Source organism: Corythoichthys intestinalis, chromosome 4 (genome assembly GCF_030265065.1).
Source record: "Corythoichthys intestinalis isolate RoL2023-P3 chromosome 4, ASM3026506v1, whole genome shotgun sequence".
Taxonomy (NCBI): domain Eukaryota; kingdom Metazoa; phylum Chordata; class Actinopteri; order Syngnathiformes; family Syngnathidae; genus Corythoichthys; species Corythoichthys intestinalis.
The window spans coordinates 8929403-8953881 of NC_080398.1; the positions used below are offsets into that span (position 1 = coordinate 8929403).

The window sequence follows — 24479 nt, forward strand, 5'->3', positions numbered from 1 at the left end:
CTGAGATGATTATGAAAGTCTGCAGTTCAACTCAAAACAACGGAATGAAAATTGAAAAATACCTCCCGTAGATGTTAATACGACAAGATTCACTCATTTAGCTGTCAATCGAAAAGGGATTCAGCCACAGACAGATCATTCAATAATCATGCAGAAAAGCAGAGCGTTCAGGCAAACCGAGCCCCGCCCACTGCCCATAGACCCCCAGAGATGCAGAGTGTCTGATGGGCGGGATAAACCCAGCCTTTAGACAATGACACGTCTCGTTTTGCTGTAGTGGAACAATGCGCTCTCAACTTCAGCTTCTACACTATTTAAAGGACTGTGAAGTTGCACAAATGAATGAAAAGCAGGCCGCCTCGTAACCAGTGATAAGAAGCTAGTTCTGAATAAAAATTAATAAAAGCTCATACTTAGTCAATGACATGTACTCACAGCAGTATACATATTTTTTTAACATTTGCAGGAAGCTGAGCTTCCATTGCAGTCTTAGAACAGTCGCCACTGTGACAGAAATTACATGCTGTCCTGCGTGATGCTTGGACAAATGTCCTATGAAACTGCAGAAATTGATTATAATGGTTGTGAATTTCATGCCTCTGGCCCTCACAAGCAGACCGCAACTTCTGCATCTTGTGGAATAGAACCCGTATAGACAAACAATCTCTCAAATTTGCAAGTCTGGATGATATGATTGGAGTCTTTAATGTACCTAGCATGTACGTATATGTCAGGACTGTATTTGTCTTGCCTTTTAACGATGCAAAAGGGAAGTCACAATCTCCGATCCATGGAAACTTTGCAGTTTGTTGTCCCCAGAGTACAATCTGAGCTGGGCAAGAAGGCATTTGGGTTTTCTGCGTCTGATGCTTGGAATAGATTACAGTTTGAAATTAAATTTCAAGCTCTTGTTACACTAAATGGGTTTGGTGACCCAAAACCAATTTAGGCTTTAGGAATTTGAACCATAAACCCTTTATTCAATACCAACTGAGCACAATACGTCACATCCATCTTTGTTACACGCCATCACAAGTTACAAAATAAATACATGAATAAAAACGAAAACAGGATGTTTTCAGCCCTAGGAGCAGCTAATGGCATTAAACGCCACTATACTGTACATGCACAATTGCACCGGGTGGAGATGATGGAGGAGGGATGGGGCGTGTGGGAGGGGAGAGTGGAAGTGGTGTAAGGAAGAGGAAGGGAGTTGACACTTTGCGATAGAGAGAGGGAAGAGACGAGGGGGTAATAAAGGAGAAGATAAAGGCTGACGCTGCACTTTGGTGCTTGGTGGGAGGGCTTTGTCTCAGCTCATAACGTAGCGCTGATGACTGCGTGTGCCTGTGTTTGTGTGTCTGTGTGTTAGACAAAGTCAAAAACACACTGAAACATCAACTGTGGATGAAATGCTTTAAAGCTCTTTTTTTAATTACACGTGTAGTAATTCTTTCACTGCTATTATTCTTCATCAATGTTTTTAGAGAAACTACAGTGTTTGTAGAGTGCTTATGCTGTTTTTGTAGAGTAATTCAGTTGTGTTTATTGGGTTCTTCATCCTGATATAAAGTGATCATGTAATGAGTAATTTCAGCCTGTAAGGGAAGTGAGTGGACCATGTATATGGCGTCACATACACGCACACACAAAACATAAGCTAAGCGTCAAGGTTCATGCAGCTGCAAACATTACCATTTATTGTCATGCTGATTTTTATTGCCTTTTCCTCACCCCTATCCTCCCTCCATCTCATTTTTCACTTCTCTTGTTTCTCCCTTTCACCTCTGTTACTCCAAGCAACCTGCAGCTAATCATACAAAAAAAACACGCTCAGCAGACAAGGACGTGTGTTTATGCAAAGACAGCATTTACTCTTGGAAGCAGTGGACCACAACCAATTACAAGCAGTCCAATTACTGTCTACATGCAACACTTGATAGCCGGGAAAGCAGGAAAGGCTCTGTTCAGCCTGGAGTGAACAGCATTGTGATTTAAGTGAGAACGCCAGAATGATTCGGTCTGCGGGTGTGTGTCTGTGTGTGTGTATAGCTGGCTGACCTGTGGGTGATTCCCTGGTTGGCTAATAGTCCTCTCTGATTGGCCGGCTGCCGGTTTCATCTCATTGCACCAGAGTCAGAAACAGACCTTGTGGAACTCTGACCCACAGGTCTTTTGCCATCCTTCCTATTGTGTGTTTGTGTGTAGGGGTGTACATGTGCGCTTGTAAATATGACTCTGTGGGGACACGTGGGCGCCCACATTTTTGTGGTGGCCAAAAATCCGCACTCCCCTTCCAAACAAATGAGTGATGAAAGTCTATTCTAAGCCGAGTGTTTGGCTGACGTACATACGTTCCGCTCAGTAGGCTGTTGCTTTGTGGAAGTCTTTTTGTTTTGGGTTGTTTGGGAAACTGTGCAAAAACACAATGTTTGAAACAGCTGTCTTCGGAATGATAGTCACACTATTTCTGCTACTCTAGTGCTCATTATTTGCACTGGTAGACATGCTTGTACTGTAAAAGTCACTTGTCCAACTGCAACCTCATATGTAATTTACCGTATTTTTCGGACTATAAGTCGCACCAGCCATAAAATGCCCAACGAAGAGAAAAAAACATATAAGTCACAGCTGAGTATAAGTCGCATTTTTGGGGGAAATTTACTTGATAAAATCCAACACATAGAACAGATATGCCATCTTGAATGGCAATTTAAAATAAAAATACAATAGAATACATAATAGAATAATACAACATGCTGAATAAGTGTACAGTATGATAATGTTACATAATGCATGAACAACTAAATGCGAACATGGCCGGTATATTAACGTAACATAGCTATTAAGATTCAGATAACTATAGCATAAAGAACATACTAACAAGTTTACCAAACCACCAGTGTCACTTGAAAACACCAAAATAACACGTGAAATGATATAATAATGTGTTAATAATTTAACACATAAGTCGCTCCGGAGTATAAGTCGCACCCCCAGCCAAACTATGAAAAAAACTGCGACTTTTAGTCCGAAAAATATGGTAATGATCTCCAATACAGGAATTGTAGAAGAAATCAGATTTAAAGCTAATAGTGCCCATTTTTGGTAGATGTTGATGTGAAAATGTATTGTGTTATTGTGGTTGTAGTTTGCAGTGAATAGCATCAGACAGACTTAGCTGTTTCTAATTTATTGAATACCTGATGGAGGTACACAAAACAGATTTCAGTATGATGCAGTGCAGTCCTACTCCATGGCAACTGCATTCACAATAATAAACATTAGATTTTTATCGCAATAGATCAAAAGTGAGAACTTAAACAATGATGGCGAAAACTGCTGTTTGTTCCTGATGTGAAAACAATGACTTTTCTGTGTTTATCTGATAGTACAAGCTAGAGAGGGGGAATGAAGATAGTATTGTGATGCGTTTATGTGCTTATCCTCCAAATGAGATGATTCTGCTTCTTAGCACAATGTCACTATCATATTGATTTATCGCTCAATTCTAGCCGTAAAGGCACAGACCGTCATTTCTTACCGTCTGTTTTTTGTTCCTTTTAGTACTTCTGCTCTGAGTCATGAAAGATGCCTGGTACATAAACCTCTCAGATGAAACAGCACATACGTAATTTTCTTTCCCAGAGAACTCTGATATTCTTGTACACATTTCTTTGAAGTATTGTCCAGCACAAAACTTGAACTTTACAGGTGCATGGTTTTTTCGCAATACCTGAGCAGCTTTTGTCTTAAAGTATTGGTGTTTTTGATCACTGAAAAATGCAGGAGATATAAGTAATTCATTAAAGTCTCTTTAGACAACACATTTTGAGTGGAGAACATGCAGGCATATTAGCAGAACCTCTACATTAAAGAGCAAGTATATTGAACCTCATGGACCAAATTGGAGATATAAAATTAAAGCTCTTTGACTCATGTTTTTTTTGTACTCCTTTTTCAAATGTCAAGATGTGATCCAGCATGGATGAGTTATGACTCATTCATATAATATTACTACTATAGCTTTGAATTGTATTTGTTGTTGTTGTTTTTAATTTGTTAAACTGAACCACTGTATATCATCCCTGTACCGTATTTTTCGGACTATAAGTCGCACCTGAGTATAAGTCGCACCAGCCTTAAAATGCCCAATGAAGAGGAAAAAAATCATATATAAGTCGCACCGGAGTATTAGTCGTATTTTTTGGGAAATTTACTTGATAAAATCCAACACATAGAACAGATATGTCATCTTGAAAGGCAATTAAATATTAAAAATACAATAGAGAACAACATTCTGAATAAGTGTACAGTATGATGTTACATGATGCATGAACAACGAAATGTGAATATACTGTCCTCACCAGGACGCTACGGCTCGGTCCTGGCTATACAGCGAGTTAAACACCCAAATGACATGCTGGATGTCCGTATAATTTGCTGAATCAATTTCGTCCTCGATACCAAACAGGTTCGCATCAACGTAAATAAATGATAATTAGCTGCTATTACAGCAATGACACAAACGTGCGTTCGCTAGCATTAGCACATCGTTCAAACAACCACACAACTGGCTCCAAGTGTCCGATCGCGGGTGGAAAACACACAACAACAACAAAAAAGATGAATCACACAGGCGTTGCCTCTGTAGAGATATTTTACAAGCATAAACAATGAACGTAGGTTCGAGGCCGCGTTTCTCTCTCTCGCTCGCTCTCTCTCGCCCGCTCGCTCAGAGACGCTGCGTAGCTGTTCGTCTTCTTCTGACGTGTGATCGCTCTTCTTCGCGTAAACAAGTGCGAGTGCGCCTACACTTGGGATGAAAGTGCCACAAATTAAAAGCATGCGTTTCAATATAAAAAAGTCAATAATATAATTGAACACACATTGCCAAAGGCAGAACGTGAATATGGTCATGGCTAGTAAGAGTTATTCAGATAACTATCGCATAAAGAACATGCTAACAAGTTTACCAAACCATTGGTGTCACTCCAAAACACCAAAATAACATGTGAAATGATATCATAATGTGTTAATAATTTCACACATAAGTCGCTCCTGAGTATAAGTCGCACCCCCGGCCAAACTATGAAAAAACTGCGACTTACAATACGGTACATTCTTTGTGTTACAAAATATGAGCGCTGATGGGAACGTCATCAACCATTACATTTCCCTTGTAAGAAAAATAAGTCACGCTCAGGTAGGTAGTGTAGCAACAAACTATAATACACTTCCTCTTCATACACAGTCTGTGAAATGAAACATACACACACAGGACTGGTTGCTTGCTTACTCTAAAGCTGCTTGGTAGACTTGATGTAGTCCCCAAGAGAAAATTCCCCTTGCCACCAAAGTTCTATTGGAGACCTTACCTTGTGCACTGAAGCACCAAGAAGTGCCTAACAACTCTATTTCTAGATTAAAGTTGTTGTTGGTAAAACACAGAGTAACAAATTGATAGAAAAGTTAAAGGCTTGATTCAGTGAATCTCACCAGGGGAGATTGGAGGATACTAAATCGTCTGCTGATTTTGTGTGTGTGTGTGTGTGTTGGGGGTGAATCACCACAATCACCACAATATTCACAGTTGTTTAACTTGTTGTGCCTTACTGGGACTTCTATTAAGCCAGAGTTATGCTTCTGCGTTGTGTTGACGGTGTAGCGACTACATACCTGTCAACCCCAGGCCGTTGGCAATCTTACAAATAGTGACGTATGCCATTACAAATTGTTGAGTAATCTTACAACGTTGTATATAGCTTGCAATATGAAACAAAAATAAAACGAAATTTTTAAAATAATATGAATTTATTGGTAATATTGTAACATATAACCTAGTGCAATCAAAGAACAATAATTATCTTCAGCTACACCATGATTACTAAAATTTAACAGTGACTTTTGTTATAATTGTACGTAGCACTTTTGGCAATTTCTATTATGTCTTGATGGCTGCACTTCATGGCACTTCAGCTCGCAATTCAGTTTGACTTGAATGTAGTTTGTTCGTGTGTCCAATTATAAATTAAAAAAGGTCAATTGATAAAATTAACTTACCGATGCAATCTTTGAGTCAGGGAACTGTCGGCTCCAGTCAGGAAATATTGGAGCCACCTCACCTAGCATCGCATCTGCAACAGCGTCACAACAAACACTTCTCTCTTTGTGTCTCTGACTTTTCTTGCGTCATTCAACCAATGTAGTAATGCATAGTAAAGCACATTGTCTCGTTGCCGAAACGGTGACAAAATCCGAACAGAGAAAAAAAAAACGGAATGCACGAAAAACGTAGATTTTGAACGTACAGCGTACACATTTAAAAATCAGTGCTCACTTGTACAAATTACGCCGAAACCGTACAACTTGACAGGTATGCGACTACAGCGTCAATGAGCATTCGATAGTTCTGCGGCAAGGGAATGCGTTGCTCAGTAATTCACTGCCAGGCCACTAGAGGGGTGTGGCGGTGTGTTTGTACGGTTTTGTGGGACTCCTGTCAACTTCCTCTAGTTTTCTTCCGATTACACAACAATGTCAACAGAGTTTTTTGTTTGCCATTTGGCAATCTTTATAATGTCTTGACGAGAAATTGTAGAGGTTGTCATACTTGCGGACCTCTTCAATGATACTCTCGTCGGCTTGGTCCGTTTTTGCGTGTAGCACAACAATGTTTGAAAATGGCGGTGATTTCGCACTAAACTGTAAACAACAATCTGAGCGGACCAATCACACTCCATTTGCGTCACGTCAGAAAATTGTGGAGATGCACATCAGGCTACGGCGAAGGGTCGTAAATTGGGTCTGCCTTGGCGGCGTAGGTCTGCCACAGAGGCATGACTCAGCCTTTACTGTTATGTAATGTGCTCAATATTTAATGTAAGATCTTGGACTTGATCCAAAAGGCCTTTAAAATCCCTCAAAAGTGTTAAATTCGACCTACTTCAGAATGATGTGAACTATGGAAACACATACAGTATACTGCATTGTGGGGTCATTCAAATATGAATACAGTTGACATTTTAATTGAATTAGAACTCATCCATCCTAAGATGTCGTCAACCTACACCATCTTATCGCAGGACACATATAAACAAATGTTCACACCCATATTCACACCTAACTACCGTAACATGCAATGTGTTTGGGATTTGGGTTGAAGATGGAGTCCTACCAGAAAACCCAAGCATGCCCTGGACTGCGTAACAGACATACTGAATGCCAGGCCTCTGTTTTATGCATTATTGGAACCTGATTGTTCCTGATATAAACATGCACTTGTATGTATACAGTATCAGAATTGTTTGGATAATTCATATTAGATTCACGCACAGAATCTGTTTAAAGATGTATCTCACCAGCAATTTACGAATGATAAATGATATTTAAGTCCAGCAACTGTCTCACTAAGGCTGACCTTGTGTCCACATAATTCATTGTTTAACTCCTTTGATATAAATGCATGCCCATTAGAAGGTTTTAAAAAGGCCCGGAGGTGGCTGTGAGATAAGTGTACAAGCAAATGGATGCATTTTGAATTATTTAAAGTGACTTTGCTCTCCGATACAAACTTCACTTCAGAAATAAGTCCCCTGCCTTCTTCTGCCATTCGCTCTGTGATCCCCATGATAAACAAACTAATGGATGGATGCCAGTTGGTAGTCTGAACCTTGGCTTTGATCGGCACAAACCTGATGCCACCGTTGATGCGACTAAGCGAATCAGCAACTGTCTGCATTTCAATCGGCGACTGCTGGGGTAGGTGGGATGTCAGGATGAAGTCAGACAGGCAAGGAGATGAAGGGGGTCAAACCATGGTAGATAAGCAAAGCAGATGGAGATATTTTACATAGAAGCAGATAGATGGATATGACAGGAGGGGACGGAGCGAAAAGATAATGACTCAGATACAGAGGGAGGTGAAACGACAGGTGGGGAAGGGATTACAACTTTACACAAGAGTGGAGAGATTGGCAGACACCAAGACCAAAAAGAAATTGTGTTTGATGGAAGTTGTGGTGGATAGTGGGGAAGAAGTCCTTGCCAGAGGGAATTGGAGAAAAAAAGTCAAACTCCTGAGCCACCTGCCTTGGATATTATACTAGGGTCTTTTATACATGTGCCTAAAATTGGCTGTCAAATGAGTTCCAAAGGAGCTGAGGTGAGCAGGTGGCACATCTGCCTTCAAAGTGCACATTTACAATTTCAAACCAGGAGGCAGCCGGGAGTGCCGGCGGCCATCCTGGGGCTGAAGGAAACTCACCAACGTGAAGTAAGGCAATGAGAATTAACCCGGCAACACCGAGGCTCAAGGCGACAAACATTCAAAGCATGTGTTTTCAAATGAAGTCTCTAATCTGTACGCCAGGAACAGTTAACCTCGTTAATTAGTCTCCGCACAAGGAATCGTTTTAGAACTCATTGGTGAGTCCTAAAGTTGAAACAGAATACCATTAAATAATATAAAACTGTACAGGCCATGTTTGAAGTATAATTTCAAAATACACAACTTGCCAGTCAGTTGCAAAAATAAGTTATCCAGCCATTTTCTATGCCATTTATTGTCGTAAAAATAATAGATGACCATCATCTTTTCCTGAAGTATGGACAAAAAGTGGACACAAGGTTTTTTGAATAACTGATCTGAAGAATAATATGGTTGGTTACTGTACTTTTTGAACTATAAGCCTCACCTGACTATAAGCCGCACCAACCAAATTATACAAGGAAACTATGAATGCAAAACTATATTTGATCATATATAAGCCACACTGGACCATAAACTGCAGGTGTCCACTTGTAATTTAGGGGTATTACCCTATGAATAATCCACATTAGCTGCACTGGACTAAAATGGTTCAATGTAGGCAATAAAGTACACAAAATATAGTACTTAGAAGGTGAGCTCTTTTGTTGCTTGCTCACAAGAAAGTGTTGACATGTTTATTTAATAAATTTGAATTTCATTTGTTAGAACATTAGTTAATTACCTTCATTGATGTAATATTACTAGGGCAACCACTTCCATAAGTTGAAAGTGGAGGACATATTTAAAAACAAAATGACTTTAGACATCAGACTTGCGGTGTATTTTCATCAACAATAAAATTTGCTGAGTTTAAAGATCATATTTGTGTAACAAAATAGTGAAAAATACCAATTAAAGTTTTAACTTTTGACAATTTATTTAGGTTACAGTACCATGTTTTCAAAATACAAGGTGCCCAAGAACAAATCTTAAACGGTGTTCTGCAAAAGTATGTTACAAAACGTCCTACCAATGCCCACTGCACTTGCGCACGCATGAGCACATCAGTTAAAAGCAGCGAGTACTTAGTATTTTTGATTTTACTTTTCCATTGCCTCAAAATACTTTTGCTGTGTGTTTTCCTCTGATATCTTTTAAGCATTGTGGTTTGTTGCTGTAGCTTTAAAGCAGAGTGTTTATCTGTTGACCACATACTGTAAGTCACGTAGTATATTTAAACCACCCTTATTTCATATCAATACCTCTAAGTATTTTCTTAAGGCATTTTTAGTAAGTTCTTCCTCTATGCATTGAAACAAAACAAGTTGAAAACGCATGATAGTACTTAGGGCGTCAATTTCGCTCTTGGTAGGACTTTTCGCTGGTGTAGATATTTTGGCAGAACAACGGTATTAACTCACCTGCTGCTCGCCTCATTCTTTTATGTTTCATGCTCTCCGTGTGACGTTCTGCGGCTGTTTTGCCCCTGCTGCTCACGTCCACATCACACTGGCAAAGCATGCAGAAACCGTGGAACGAGAATCGACTCCTTGTGGCGAGGAAATCGTGCTCTTTCGTTTTTTCGTTGTTAAAAGTCACTAGCAACTACCGTATTTTTTGGACTATAAGTCGCGTTTTTTTTGTTTTTTTTTTTCCATATTTTGGCTGGGGGTGCGACTTTTACTCAGGAGCGACTTATGTGTGAAATTATTAACACATTATGATATCATTTCACATGTTATTTTGTTTTTTTGAAGTGACACTGATGGTTTGGTAAACTTGTTAGCATGTTCTTTATGCTATAGTTATTTGAATAACTCTTAATAGCTATGGCCACGTTTGCGTTCTGCCTTTGGCAATGTGTGTTTAATTGTATTATTGACTTTTTTATATTGAAATGCATGCTTTTAGTGTGTGGCGCTTTCACGCCCACGTGGGGGCACACTCGCACTTGTTTACGTGAAGAAGAGCGCTCACACGCCAGAAGAAGACGGACAGTTAGCGAGAGAGAAACACGGCTGCGAACCTACGTTCATTGTTTATGCTTCTAAAATATCTCTACAGAGGCAACGCTTGTGTGTATCATCTTTTCTGTTGTTGTGTTTTCCACCCGCGGTCGGACACTTAGAGCCAGTTGTGTGGTTGTTGTTTTAACAATGTGCTGATGCTAGCGAATGCATGCTAACCATTTGTCATTGCAGTAATAGCACCTAATTATCATTTATTTACGTTGATGCGAAACTGTATGGTATCGAGGACCAAATTGATTCAGCAAATTATACAGACGTCCAGCTTCGTCATTTGGGAGTTCGCTGTATAGCCAGGACCGAGCCGTAGCGTTCTGGTGAGGACAGTATATTCGCATTTCGTTGTTCATGCACTCTACACTGTACATTTATTCAGCATGTTGTTCTCTATTGTACTTTTATATCAAATTGCCTTTCAAGATTACATACCTGTTCTGTGTGTTGGATTTTATCAAGCAAATTTCCCCCAAAAATGCGACTTATACTCCGGTGCAACTTATACAGTGGGGAGAACAAGTATTTGATACACTGCCAATGGGAAAACCCATTGACAGTGTATATTGACAGTCAATGGGTTTTCCCATTGGCAGCGTATCAAATACTTGTTCTCCCCACTGTATAAGTTTTTTTTCTCTTCGTTGGGCATTTTGTGGCTGGTGCGACTTATACTCAGGTGTGACTTGTAGTCCGAAAAATACGGTACTGTAATTATTAATCAGAGTTCTTGGCAGGACATGACACATTATGATATGATATGCACATGGCTATCCTTGTTATCTTTGATCAAAGGAGAGACAAATGTCGATATCATTATGAGCCTACATGCAGGCTGTAATGCACACATGTACATGTAAAATTTTATAGGGTGATTAGATGAATCAATAAAACTGCCTGGTCATCATAACCTATTTATTGTGTGGGTAGCGAGATCACATTTACAATTCCGTCTTTGTGCATGATTTCCATGAATTTGGGAATCCCATGTTTCAGAGTCATTGCTTGTCTTTCATTTTCTCGAGGCAAAATCCATTGACATTGAGTTTACAGATTCACTGCTTCTGCATGTCGATGTTTTTCTCATGTTACGTCTGAATTCCTTGTAGCTGCTGAAGGTTACTGACACAACGATAGAGGAGACATGAAGGAAATACTGAGAGGTTACGTGCAAGTTGTACACAAAAGAAAGATACACTGTACGTTGATGTTTTGGAGCACATAAAGATGCTACTGTTGTGCAACAGCTGCTGATGTAATGCATTTCGATTACGACTGCAAATTTCAATAGAGCAAATGTACACAGCTGTCTTGCCTGGGTGTGTGTGCATGAGTGTGTTATTGCATATGCTCAGTCAGCACAAAGTTGGCAGTCAAACTGATAAACCATTAAGCATAGTGTGTGTTTATGTATGTGTGAGTGTGTGCTTTAATGATCTTTTTTTGATGGTGGGTCGGAGCGGATATTGAGATGGATGGCCCATATGCTCTTTATGCCTATGCATATTTCATATTGGGGCAGCAGGGTGGTGCAGGCAGAGCGTCGATGGCGTTGCGCCGGCTTTATAAGCACTCACAGCTCTTGGACTGTGCTTTTGAATAAATGCTGGAGCATGAATAAATACAGCACATTTCATAAGGCGTTAGGAAGGACGGCGACATGTCGGCCAACCTTAACATCATATGAAGAATATCAGCTTCTAAATGGACTCCCGCCCTGCTGTTTGATTCACGGCGTTGGTTGGCAGCTGCATCAAAGTAATAACCTGCACTGTCTTCTTTTTCGGAATAAATGCCAACTTTACCTTTTCTACTTCCATTTGTAGACTGCAGTCTTGTTGTGCCATAATAATGTTTCGTTTTTATTGTAATACTTGAATCTTTCTAGACAAACAACTCATCTCAAACAGAAAAGAAAAAAAAAAAAAGTAGTTTAAAGAAAAAAAAAAAATCTTTCAGGTTGACTAGTTTGTGTATTGATTTGTTACATTAGTCTGAGTTAGTCTAAAACCCGTTGCACATGAGGCACTATCGGCTCAGTGTGTCATTGGCTCCCGAGAGCTGATGATTTTGTTCCTTCAAACTCAAGCGCTGTTGGCATTACTGTAAAAAGAAAAGTGCGTGTTTGGAATCATGTGACCATTCAAGAAGGTACAGTAAGCGGTCAGCTCCTGTTCCTCGCACACGAAGGGCCATCAGCGCCTAAGCGCCAAAATTATCAAACATATTTAATACTCAGCACCAACAACGCGGCACCATCTGCACTAAAAAAAATATCCCCACACAAGAGGTGCGGATGGCGAAATACCCGAGCGCGGATGGCACTTGAGTGCCGCTAGCACCTCGTGTGCGCTATGCTTAACTTGAGGGGTTAGTCAATTAACCCCTGGCAATTACTTTGTAGTTTTACTTTCTTTAACCTCATATCAATCAGAAAATGATTTTTAATTTAATCTTTATTTATTCACGCAGGTAAATAGAGAGTGAGTGCTCTTCATTAATGAACTCTGATTCCAGCACAATATGAAACAAGATATATGTTTCCCAACATTGCTCAATTACCGAAGTATTTCGTGTACACGTTTACTGTAATTTTCGGACTATAGGCCGCTACTTTTTTCCTTCATTTTGAATCCTGCGGTTTATAGTCCAGTGTGGCTTATTGTGGCTTGTTGATTCATTTGGGTTAATAGGTAACACTTTACTTGATAGCGGCATCATAAGACCGTCATAATTATGACGCGACACTATAATAGGCATCACTGAAGTGTCATCCGGCAAATTATTTCACTAACTCCATTTATGTCCAGCTTGGATCTTTTACATCCATTCAAAATTTAGATAATTTTACAGATAACACTTAATTCATTAATGCTCATGACAGTGTCCTATCAAAATCATAATGGTCTAATGACAGTCTTATGGCGCCACTGTCAAATAAAGTGTTAATGAAACAACTGGAACAGTAACTGAAATAATTAGCACAGAACATGAATTTTGATCGTTATTTACATCTGTAGTGCTGCAATGCATGCTTGGAGGCATGTTGGACATCAACAGTATTGACAGCAGGTGGCAGCAGAGGTTGACTGTCTCCCCCAAGGGAGCAGTGATGGCCAAGGGAAGCTTATGAAGTAATGAAGCTTTGCAGCCTATTGGTTCAAAACTTCATGGTGGTTCATTTGCGGCTTTTTGTCCAGTGCGGCAGATTCGGTGGGAAAATTACGGTAGTTGGTTAGTTAGTTAGTTGATGTGCCAAATTGAGATACTGGAGAGTTACACGGTTAGCGTAATATAATGTCAAATCACTGTATTTTTTCCAAGGCTCATTGTTAGTTAGTTTTCATAGTCAATCAGTTAGTAGGTCAGATTTTTAGTCATTTTGTTAATTTGTTTGTTTTTAGGTTAACAACTGTTCATTATTTAGTTGGTTGGTTCTTCATGCAGGTTTAGGTTACTGCTCTGATGTTGCATTCCAGAAAAGTGTGAATTAAGAGTTTACTGATCTTCAACCATGAAAAGTCCACCAGAACACCGCATAGCCTGAGTGTTCCAAGATGTGAAGCCGAAGAAAATATACCTACCCTCTTTACCAAGATGTTTCAACCTGACATCACATGACAGAGACAAGATTGTGAATGTTGGAACATAGTATACTAAATATAATATGAATCTACAATAGTTTGCAGAGATTGGGTTTGCTGGAGGTTTTGAGGAATAAAGCAAAATAAAAAATTAAAATGCTTTTGGTGATCAGCCATCATTGTTGCTCAAACTCGGTTGCAATTTTTCTTAGGTCTTGACTAGTACAATCCGATTGTGAAAAATCCGCCATCCTATTTTTCTGTAATACGGCATTAGTTAGTTTGCTAAAGTGTTAGATTAGGGTACTACTTCCTTAATTTAAAGGTTTTCCCATTAGTTCTTAATACACCTGGATTAGTCTATCCAATTGGCGTGCTAATTAATTGTTTGGTTTGTAAGCAGGTTAGCTTGACAGTGGGATAATGTGCCTCACTTGTAAAGTAGCCATTCCCCCACCCAGAGATTGTGGATTCAATTCCCTGCATTGATGCCTAAGTATCTATGAGCAAGATACAAAATCCTACGTTGCTGCTGATGCTGTTACATCAGTAGGTAAATGAGGATGTAGTGTCAAAGCGCTTTGAATACCTTGAGGGTAGAAAATGCTATACAACTGTAGCAGAATGTTGAGGCAGCACGATATGTCATGAAATCCTTGATTTATTTATTTTTTTTGTAGGCAAAATAATAAATCTATAAACTAATTTTTCCCTTCTCATAGCAGTGTGTCTGTCATCATTCCATAATTTCAAACCAGAGCATTATTTGTTGTTTTTGTGCACGACTCTCTTGAGGCATTGAGTCACTTTGAGCTTCAAAGGCAGCAAAGCAGGTCAGGTCTTTACGTGTGATGTTTTATTTAATACACACTCACACAGGTCTGCGTCACTGCACATTTTGCTGACTGTCAAGTGATGATTGACAGCTGGCCACTACACCATCAGACATATTGACATCAGGAGCAAGTAGGAAAGGGTGGGAGGGATGGACGGTTGGGCGAAAAGACGACACATTGACGGGCCAGTGGAGGGAAGAGGAAGGATGGAGCCCCAGGTGTCGGAAGAGAGTGCCGTCAAAAAGATTGAACGTGAAATATGAAATGGAAGGAGACAGATGGGGGGGAGCCTAATAAGGACAGAGACAGAGGGGGCCGAGTAATGTAGAGGCTGGAAACGGGATAAGGATGTTCCACTGATAGACTGTTGAGTCTGACAGAGTAGGCTCATGTTCACTGGAGAGAATCACCACATCACCACCAAGTCGTGACAAGAAACCCCCCAAAACACACACACTTCCACACACCATCAGAGAGTTGTACTTTCTCAAATACATAGAATACATTTTGCAGTTTAGCCACAAACCTAAAATCTTTTTATACCTATTCAACGATCTATCCATGATTTATACTGCTTATCCTGGTCAGGGTTGAGGGGGAGCTCGAGCCTGTCCCAGTTGACTGGTAGCCAGTCAATCATATAGACACAGGCAGCCATTCACACTTGCATTTACACATTCACAGAGTAGAATAGTAGTGTAGTATTCACAGAGCAGGCCTACAGTGGTATGAAAAAGTATATGAACCTTTTGGAATTTCTCACATTTCTGCATAAAATCACTATCAAATGTGATCTGATTGTTGTCAAAATCACACGGATGTAAAAACAGAGCCTGCTTTAGCTAAAGCCACACAAAGATTTACAGGTTTTCATATTTTAATGAGGATAGCATGCAAACAATGATAGAGGGTGGAAAAATAAGTAAGTGAACACTCTGTCTCAGGAGATTTAAAGAGCATTTGAAACCAATTTTTACCTTACAATTTAAGTCAGGTGTGTGCCAAATCACTGATGAGTGATTTAAAGCTGCCCTGCCCAATATAAAACACACACCTGGTAAGAATTGTCTGGATGAGAAGCATTGTCTGATGTGCATCATGGCTCGGTCAAAAGAGCTGTCTGAAGATGTGCGATCAAGGATTATTGATTTGTATAAAGCTGGGAAAGGATGCAAAACTATCTCTTAAAGTCTGGGTGTTCATGAATCGACAGTCAAAGAAGTTGTCTACAAATGGAAATAAATGGAGAGAGTTTGGCACTGTTGTTTCTCTCCCAAAGAGTGACCGTCCACCAAAGATGATGTCAAGAGTTTACCGCAGAATACTCAGAGAGGTAAAAAGACTTACAGAAATCACTGGCACAGTTCAATATCTCTGTGCACACATCAACTATATGTAAAACTTTTACCAAAAATGGTGTTCATGGGAGGACTCCAAGGAGGAGTGCTGTCCAGTGCTGTCTAAAAAAAACTTTGTTGCTCATTCAGTGTTAGCAAAACGGCACTTGGACACTCCACAGACGTTTTGGGAAATATTTTGTGGACTGATGAAACCAAAGTTGAATTGTTGTGGGGTAACACACGACATCATGTGTGGAGGAACAATAGAACAGCTCACCAACATCAACACCTAATCCCCACCTTGAAGCATTGTGGTGGGAGCATCATGATTTGGGGCTATTTTGCTGCCTCAGGGCCAGTGTTGTTAATCTTACTGAAAAAAAGTAATTAATTATAGTTACAAATTACTTCTCCCAAAAAGTAATTGCGTTAGTAACTCAATTACCTGAATGTAAGAGTAATTAGTTACTTGGCAAAGTAATTGGTGATAATTACTTTTTTTTTTCCTCAAAAAAAAAAAACAAAAAACAAAACAAAACAAAAAAAAAACATTGGCCACACTATGTGAAGTTTTTTTGTGAAGGTTTTTGGTACAATTGGCCCGAGCCCAATTCTTTACCCTAATTTACCCTTCACCCTGAATCAACTGTTAAAAGTTGTTAAAATTGCTCCCATTATTGCATTAGTTCCCTTCTCTCTACTTTCGACAAATGAAAGTTTTAAAACTATTTCATCATTTAAAGATAGATTCAAGTCAAGATTTTGCCGATTTAGAAGTATTTTAGATAAAAAGTTACTTAGGTTCGTTAGGAAGGTTCTGTACAACAGAGCCGTAATAAAAGGTCTACTGCATTAAGATGGCGGCTGTTTACTAACGCATCTAGTGCCGTGTCTGTCATTTTGCATCTAGTTATAGCTATATACAGTATATGCAGTGTTGTTAATTTTACTTTAAAATAGTAATTAATTACAGTTACAAATTACTTCTCCCAAAAAGTAATTGCGTTAGTAACTCAGTTACCTGAATGTAAGAATAATTAGTTACTTGGCAAAGTAACTAGTGATATATATTTTTTTTCTCCCCCCAAAAAAAACAAGAAACAAAAAAAACAAAAAACAAACAAAACAAAAAAACAGGTCACACAATGTGAAGTTTAAAGGATTTGGAGGACAATTGGCCCTAGCCCAATTCTTTACCCTCCACTTAACTAGACACAAGGGTATTGCGATAACTAGCTAGTAACCTTTGCTATGTGTGGAAGTCATTTAAAGTTGTGAATCAACCGTTAAAGTTGTTAAAATTGCTCCCGTTATTGCATTAGTTCCCTTCTGTCTACTTTAAACATGTGTAAGTTTTAAAACTGTTTCATCATTTAAAGATAGATTTAAGTTAAGATTTTGCCGATTTAGAAGCATTTTAGATTAAAAAAAAAAAAAAAAAAAAGTTACTTAGGTTTGCTAGGAAGGATCTCTACATCAGGGCCCTCCTGAGAGGTCTACTGCTTTAAGATGGCGGCTGTTTACTAACGCATGTAGTCCTTAAAACATGTTGGCAATGCAGCTGTGTCAGTTGTGCATCTAGTTCTATAATATGATATCTACCGTGTCATGTGGGCGTAGTTTGTCGGCTATGGCTACAGTCAGGTATTATTAGAGCCACCTAGCATCGCGGTTGCAACGGCGTTTTCCCCACTGCTGCTCTGCTCTCGTCCCGGTGAGTCCGTTTCTCTCAGACTTTTTTTATTCAACCAACTTAGTAACGCATAGTAACGCACGCCTTTCCCGCCTCAGTAACGGTAACGGCGTTGCCAAGATGAGAAAAGTAATTAATTAGATTACTCATTGCTGAAAAAAATAACGCCGTTAGTAACGCCGTTATATTGTAACGCCGTTATTAACAACACTGCTCAGGGCCTTGACAACTTGCAATCATTATTGGAAGAATGAATTCAAATGTTTATCCCGTCTGTCAGACAGTTGAAACTAAAAAGAGGATGAATGCTGCAACAAGTCAATGATCCAAAACACAGAAGTAAATTAACTTCAGAATGGTTTCAGAAGAACAAAATACATGTTCTAGACTGGCCAAGTCAAAGTCTAGACCTGAACCCCATTGAGATGCTGTGGCATGACCTAAAGACAGCGATTCATGCCAGACATCCCAGGAATCTGACTGAACCACAGCAGTTTTGTAGAGAAGAATGGGCCAAGATTAGTCCTGATCCATGTGCCAGACTGATCTGCAGCTACAGGAAGCGTCTAGTTGAAGTTATTGCTGCCAAAGCGGGTCCACAAAATATTAAATGTGATGGTTCACTTTCTTATTTTCCCCCGTCATTGTTTGCAAACTATCCTCATTAAAATATGAAAATCTATACATGTTTATTTGATTTTAGTTAAAGCAGACACTGGTTTTCATATGTGTGATTTTAACAAAGATCACATCACATTTGATGGTGATTTTATGCAGGAATGTGAGAAATTCCAAAAGGTTCAGATACTTTTTCATACCACTGTATCTGTTATGGTAGTTGATAATATCTATATTAAAAAAGCCCCTTATTGGTTATCGACATCCAATCCATTATGATTGGTAGGAGATGGCAGCGATCACTGCCTCCCAACCGTCAACATTCGGTGTCAGTGAATTTAATAATGACTGTTCCCCAGCTATTCATTGAGTAAAGGGAACAAGCCAGTGATAATGTGAAAATGAAAATCCATGAGTCATTGATTGTGATTATGTAATTGATGATCGTTTGAGCTCTGATCTTTTGCTAGGCTGTATATTCCATTTTAATTTTTGCCTGTTATAGGATTTGTAATCAACAAAGATAACAAAACATTTTAGAAATAATCATTTTCATTATCCACCCACACTAAATGTACGTCATACTCATATACAGTACATACCTCCCACAGTGGGAAGTCATTTTATGCAGGAAGTATAACAACTGTTCTGGCACATAGAAAAGAAGATAGTCGGAGCATTGTTTTTCCCTGCATTGTTTTGCACCATTGATTTCTTTGACAGATAATTATTTTTCTTAATGGCCAATTGAGCTCTAAACTCTTAAATGAACAATCTGTTCCAATCTGCAGGCTTTCTCTTCAACAACAATGTTTCATTTATTCATCCTAAGTCCCTGCGCCTCAACACAACAAAGGAGGGTGTGGTTAGAATGCCTAAACAACTGAGCCTCAAGGCTATAATAATAATAATTTAAGGAAAAAAGTGCCACCTCGTTATCACAACATTCAATTCTATGCAGTAAACCTGCAACATACAGTAGTGCTAAAGAATAGTAATGAACCACATGCTGCTTCACCTTGCTAAGACAAACACACAAAAGGGGTTTTTGTGTTCCTAGTGCACAAAGCAAAATCCATCATGGCATGCCTGCACGTGTTTGGTATGGAACATAACGAGGTCCTTATGCGCCAGCATTTTTATCAGAATTTAACTCAACATTCAAAGAAAAGTAAAGAACAGCACTGAAGGCTGGTTCTGATGAAAATGATGTTTTTAAACCCTTTCTGTTTCAAAACTAACTGTACTATTGTGACTCAACGTAATTTTGTTGATGCTATTTGCCCCCAAAATTGTGCCTCTCATTTAACTACTTCCCAAATGGATTGATAATGAGCTTACTTATAATGGCTGTGCTTTTTTTTGTTTGGAGAGAGAGAGAGATATGGAATTAATTTAGTCTGTGGTCGATTTGAGGTTTTGAAAGTGCTTGGCCTACTCCAAACTGTTTATTTTGGCTCCTAGCCAGATGGATTTATGAAGGAAAATAGTTGTATAAACAAAACCATCTGACATGTCAGATTGATTAATTGTTTCAAGTCCACAAAGTTTACTCCCTAAAGTATCTTAAACCTTCTGTATTCTCTGGGGGGAAATTGAATATTGCTGGATTTCTGTTTGTTCTTCCTGCTGCTTTTTTTAAAATTTTTTTTGAATCAACAGTAACGAGTCAGTAAATGGCAAATAATGACAATGCAAAAACTAGTAAAGAAAATGTTTATTTCTTTAATTGTCTTTACGTAAATCCAGTGTTTGGTAATGCTGTGAATATCTATACCGTACCTGTTTTGAGTCTTTTATGAACAATGTGATGTAGTATAATGTAAACACGTAACTGTATGACTTTATGTTTAATTGTATATCTATTCAAATGTACTAATTGCATTCATTTGCATTTACTTTTATTTTCATTTGTTTTATTCTGCATTCTGCAGCCAGGTTGTCAGTGCAAATGAGAATCTCTCCTCAGTTGCCTTACCTGGATTGATAAAGGTTAATTAAATTGCGGTGAGCCACAGCATACATCAATAAGGGTGCGCTCCTAGCAAACAAGTCCGAGTTAAAGTACTTACATTTGAGTTTCTGTCGATACCTTGATGTTGCCATCATGTCTTGCAATCGTGCTGAAAATTGGTTTCATTTTTATTATTAAAAAATATTTGCTTGTAATTATTAGAATTTTAACATTATGTTGCATTTTTGTTAACTCATTTGCTCCCAAAAACGTATAAATATGTTCTATTTTTAATTGCTTCAGTGTCCCAAAAACATATTTTCACATCTTTTGCGGGGTTTTTTCACAATCGACATCTATAGGTTCCAATGTATCTCAGATAGAATGCCCAAAGCTCAAAACCCATTTTAAAGCAATAAAACTGGCCACTGGAGGGCAGTAGCGCATTTGGTAAGACCCGCAACCCTATTCAACGGCAACCAATGGCCAAGCCGCAAAGCCGGGGAGAGGGCGGAAGATGACCGAATGGATGACAGGCGGCGGACGACTGAGCTGAACAACCGGTAGAACGCCCGGGATGACAGGCGCTGGACGACCGAGCAGAACGAACGGGACCACTAGATGCCGTACAGTCCGTGCTGTGCTGCTTGCGAGCAGAGCCCACAGAGACTCCAAAAAATTCTAAACAGGCAGCGATGAGGGAAAAGTTTAACCCGCTGTCGCGGCCAGCACAATGTCATCTTTCAGTTAATTATGTCTAAATAAATTGTTACTTTGCTATCAAAAGCTCTATAGACCCTACTCACCAACGTCACAGAATGACGTGTCGCTGTATCCGGCCGCCATATTGTCCGTCATTGTTTATCCGTATTCTCAATGGTTTCAAATTGTCGTGCAATTTATAGTGCAATTCATGGAAGCCCCGGTGCTTTCAGACGCTGTAAACTCATTGGATGCGTTGCATAAAAGGCGTTATGTGGAAAAGCTTCAGTCTATCCATTCGCCAGATCCATAGTTGATGCCTAAATCGATATTTTTCGACCCGCTGTCTTTGCCCTCTCTGCCTGACATCTGCTACCCTGATATCTACAACTATCTTGTCCACACAAAATCAGCCTATTCTCACGAAAGTTAGAAAAACTTTAAGAGCAGCACTCTAAGTAACATAACATTACCCCGTGTGACCCTTTACTTCCAATTTTCTAAAATGGCGACAATCAATAAAAAAAAAAAAAGTTGACTGCGATGGCCGACGCTTCAAGGATAGGTGGATATTGGACTATTTCTTCAATAAAACACGCAACAACTGTGTCTGCCTCATTTGCAAAGAGACAGTCGCTGTTTTCAAAGAGTTCGATGTGACGCGATAATGATATTACCGAACAAGACACGCTGACATGTACGACAACAGGGAAGATACGCAGCGAGAAATTATAGCAACTTGAAGCTAGTTTAATTTCACAGCAGCAGTATTTCGCAAGAGCCCGAGTGTCGAAAGAGAACGCCACAAAGACGAGACTGTTGAAATTATGAATTAAAAAAAATAATAAAGCAAATGTGACACACAGAAGGGCTTGCTAAAATTTGTTTAAATATATTGTTCTATCTAAATCAGCCAAGGTAGCCCCCCGCATTTTTACCACACCAAATCAGGCCCCCTTTGCAAAAGGTTTGGACACACCTGTTTAACTGATGATCGTAGACGAGGCCAGCTTCTTTCACCTGCTCTTTCACAGCTAAATATTATTCAAAATGTAATGATGGTGGAAGAAATAAGCATCTTGAATTTGAAACTGTATGTTGTCGGCGATTAGCCTCGCAATGATCTTAATTGTGGTTGTCAGCCCAAAACCCTCTAAATATATATTAAATCCATGAAATGACTACTTCATAATCTGTGGTAATCGTTTGGACCCCAGTTTTCTCGTCGAATTGCAGCAGTCCATCTTGCTCTCCTCTCCGGGTCTCTCGGAATACGGTAGAACTTCAAGTCTCTCCGTCTATCTTCTCTGTTATTGCAACCAACCGCCACACACGCCTTCACCATTTTGATTATTAATGTTAACGAGCAGAAAAACACACCATAGTAGGAGGAATTTACGTAGCGGTAATGCGTCAACACGACGAGTTGACGGACAATATGGCGCGGAGGCGTGGTTGTGACGTCATGTGAGTAGGGTCTATTTGTCTCGTTGTTTCTTTTTTTTTTTTGTAAAAGGAAAACATTATTCAGATGTTTGGAATGTAACTAAAGCAAAAAATAGCTGTGTTAAAGTCAAAGTTATGTTTGAAATGTATGCGTTCACAAAAAGCTCAATTTCTCCGTTTTTTCATCAGAATTGGAAAAATGCTCAAACTAAGCTATGTTCTAATGCTGATTTCTAAAGAATGGAAAAAGATAGGACTTTTTTTTCCTGCTGAAAGAAGAGAATCTAATATTTCTATTGGAGGGTTCCATGTTTATATAGCAATAGAACAGCATTTTCTGTGGGCCTTGCAAAATCAGTCAAAATCCAGTAAAACGGGCGAAGGGCCTTGCTCCGGTGAAAATGGCTAGGAGTGAATGAGTTAACAGGTTTCCAATACATTTCATATAAATGAAGCCTGTAACACAATACATTTCAGTTTTGTGGTGTTAGAATATCATATTGTCTGAGATAACTACAAAATTATTATGGTAAAACGACTGTGAAAGTCTGCCTGATGTGATACTACTACTACTTATGTCAACAAGCCACAACCTATATTCATCTCTCTGCCGCAAATTTAAGAATACATAATTTGCAGTTGGTTAAAAGTACAGTCAACTATGTTTACCTTCATGTTTTGCCATCCAACTGAAACAACTCCTACCGAATAGATCAGGCTTGTGAAGTGATATCAATATGAAGTATTAGTGCATTTTTACAAGAATTAGTATTATACCGATGTAGGCTAATGTATCACTGATACTGATACAGGTATTGCTATCACTGCAACTGTATAAATCAACATACTGTAAAATACTAGTGAGACTCAGTAATACACATCACAACCATTGCAGCCCCTTTTTCACCTAGCTCGTAGTCGCGCTCGTTCTACGCTTGTGTTTAGCTTAGCACCAGTTCTCTTTGTTTCCATTAAGCAAGCACTGGCTCCAGGAGGTTAAAACGGGTGCTTAGCAGGCACCACCTCCTTTTTTTGGACAAGCAAGGGTCAGCGAAGCATAAACTGCATCAGGGTACGAATTATTGTGATCACGCCGAGGCAGGGAGCTCATGTATGAGCGCTAGCAAATTTGATGAGTCGAGCAAGAGCACAGAAGTTGCCCACGACTACAACTCCACTTGCAGCCGCCATTCGATGTGTTTACTCGGCATCACATAAGATATGTCGAGCTGAGGTCGCCGCGCTGGCTTCTTTTCTATGCTCACGTTTTCCCATGACTTGCTACATTTTACCCGCAAAATGAGCCGCAGCCCAGACGAGCATTTGGTTTGGTGCTTGAGCACGAAGGGAGAGCTTTTTGCCGTTTTTCCTCTTTTTATCGGTTCTACCATTGTGTCAGCTACGCAAAGAGACTGAGTTGGGCAACAACACTTATTGTCGTTTGTTAGACAGCACACATAGGCCTACATAGCATACATTTCTGGACTTCCCGCTCTCGTGACTGTCGAGAGCTTTACAATTTTTCAGCTTAGCTCGCTGTAAAATACTGTTCGCAGAAGAATTTTGCCCAGAGTGGAGCTGTATTAAGCTTATTGCCTGGCGCTAACCAACCGGCGTGCCTTTTTTGGTGCATTTATAAGCATTCATGAAGGAATATATATTGTGTAGCCTCAACCTACTACGTCTCACTCTTGTAGCTCCCAAGGGTGCAGCATTCTCAATTTGGCTCGCGCAAAGCTTATTTAATTGTGTAAGGACATTTTGTGATGACCCAGTGATGTGGCTCGAACTTGGCTCTTTGCCGATGGAAAACCAAACCAGCCAACGAGCCAACAAAGCACTGCGCGAGCACCATCACCTAACGGCTACCCTCGTTCTTTTGGTGGAAAAGGGTCATCACTGTTGCGTGACCTTAATTTCGAACCTAGCAAAGGCAAAACCTCTTTTCTGCAGTTTATTTGCTAGTGTCTACAGACTATTTCAGACATGGATGTGGCACATCACATAATCCAGGTTATTGCCTACAGTCCACGG

General features: G+C 39.5%; 1 protein-coding gene across 2 annotated transcripts in view; it reads left to right on the plus strand.

Moving 5' to 3' along the window:
- efna3b (ephrin-A3b) overlaps positions 1-24479 on the plus strand; it is a 125777-nt gene that overhangs the window by 43624 nt on the left and 57674 nt on the right. Inside the window, exon 1 of one of the 2 annotated variants that reach the window (XM_057834426.1) lies at positions 17207-17746. The exons of the other annotated variant lie outside the window; for it this stretch is intronic. The gene's annotated coding sequence lies outside the window, so the exon portion shown is untranslated. Of the gene's footprint in view, positions 1-17206; positions 17747-24479 lie in introns of those variants that run through there. 2 annotated transcript variants of the gene reach the window in all.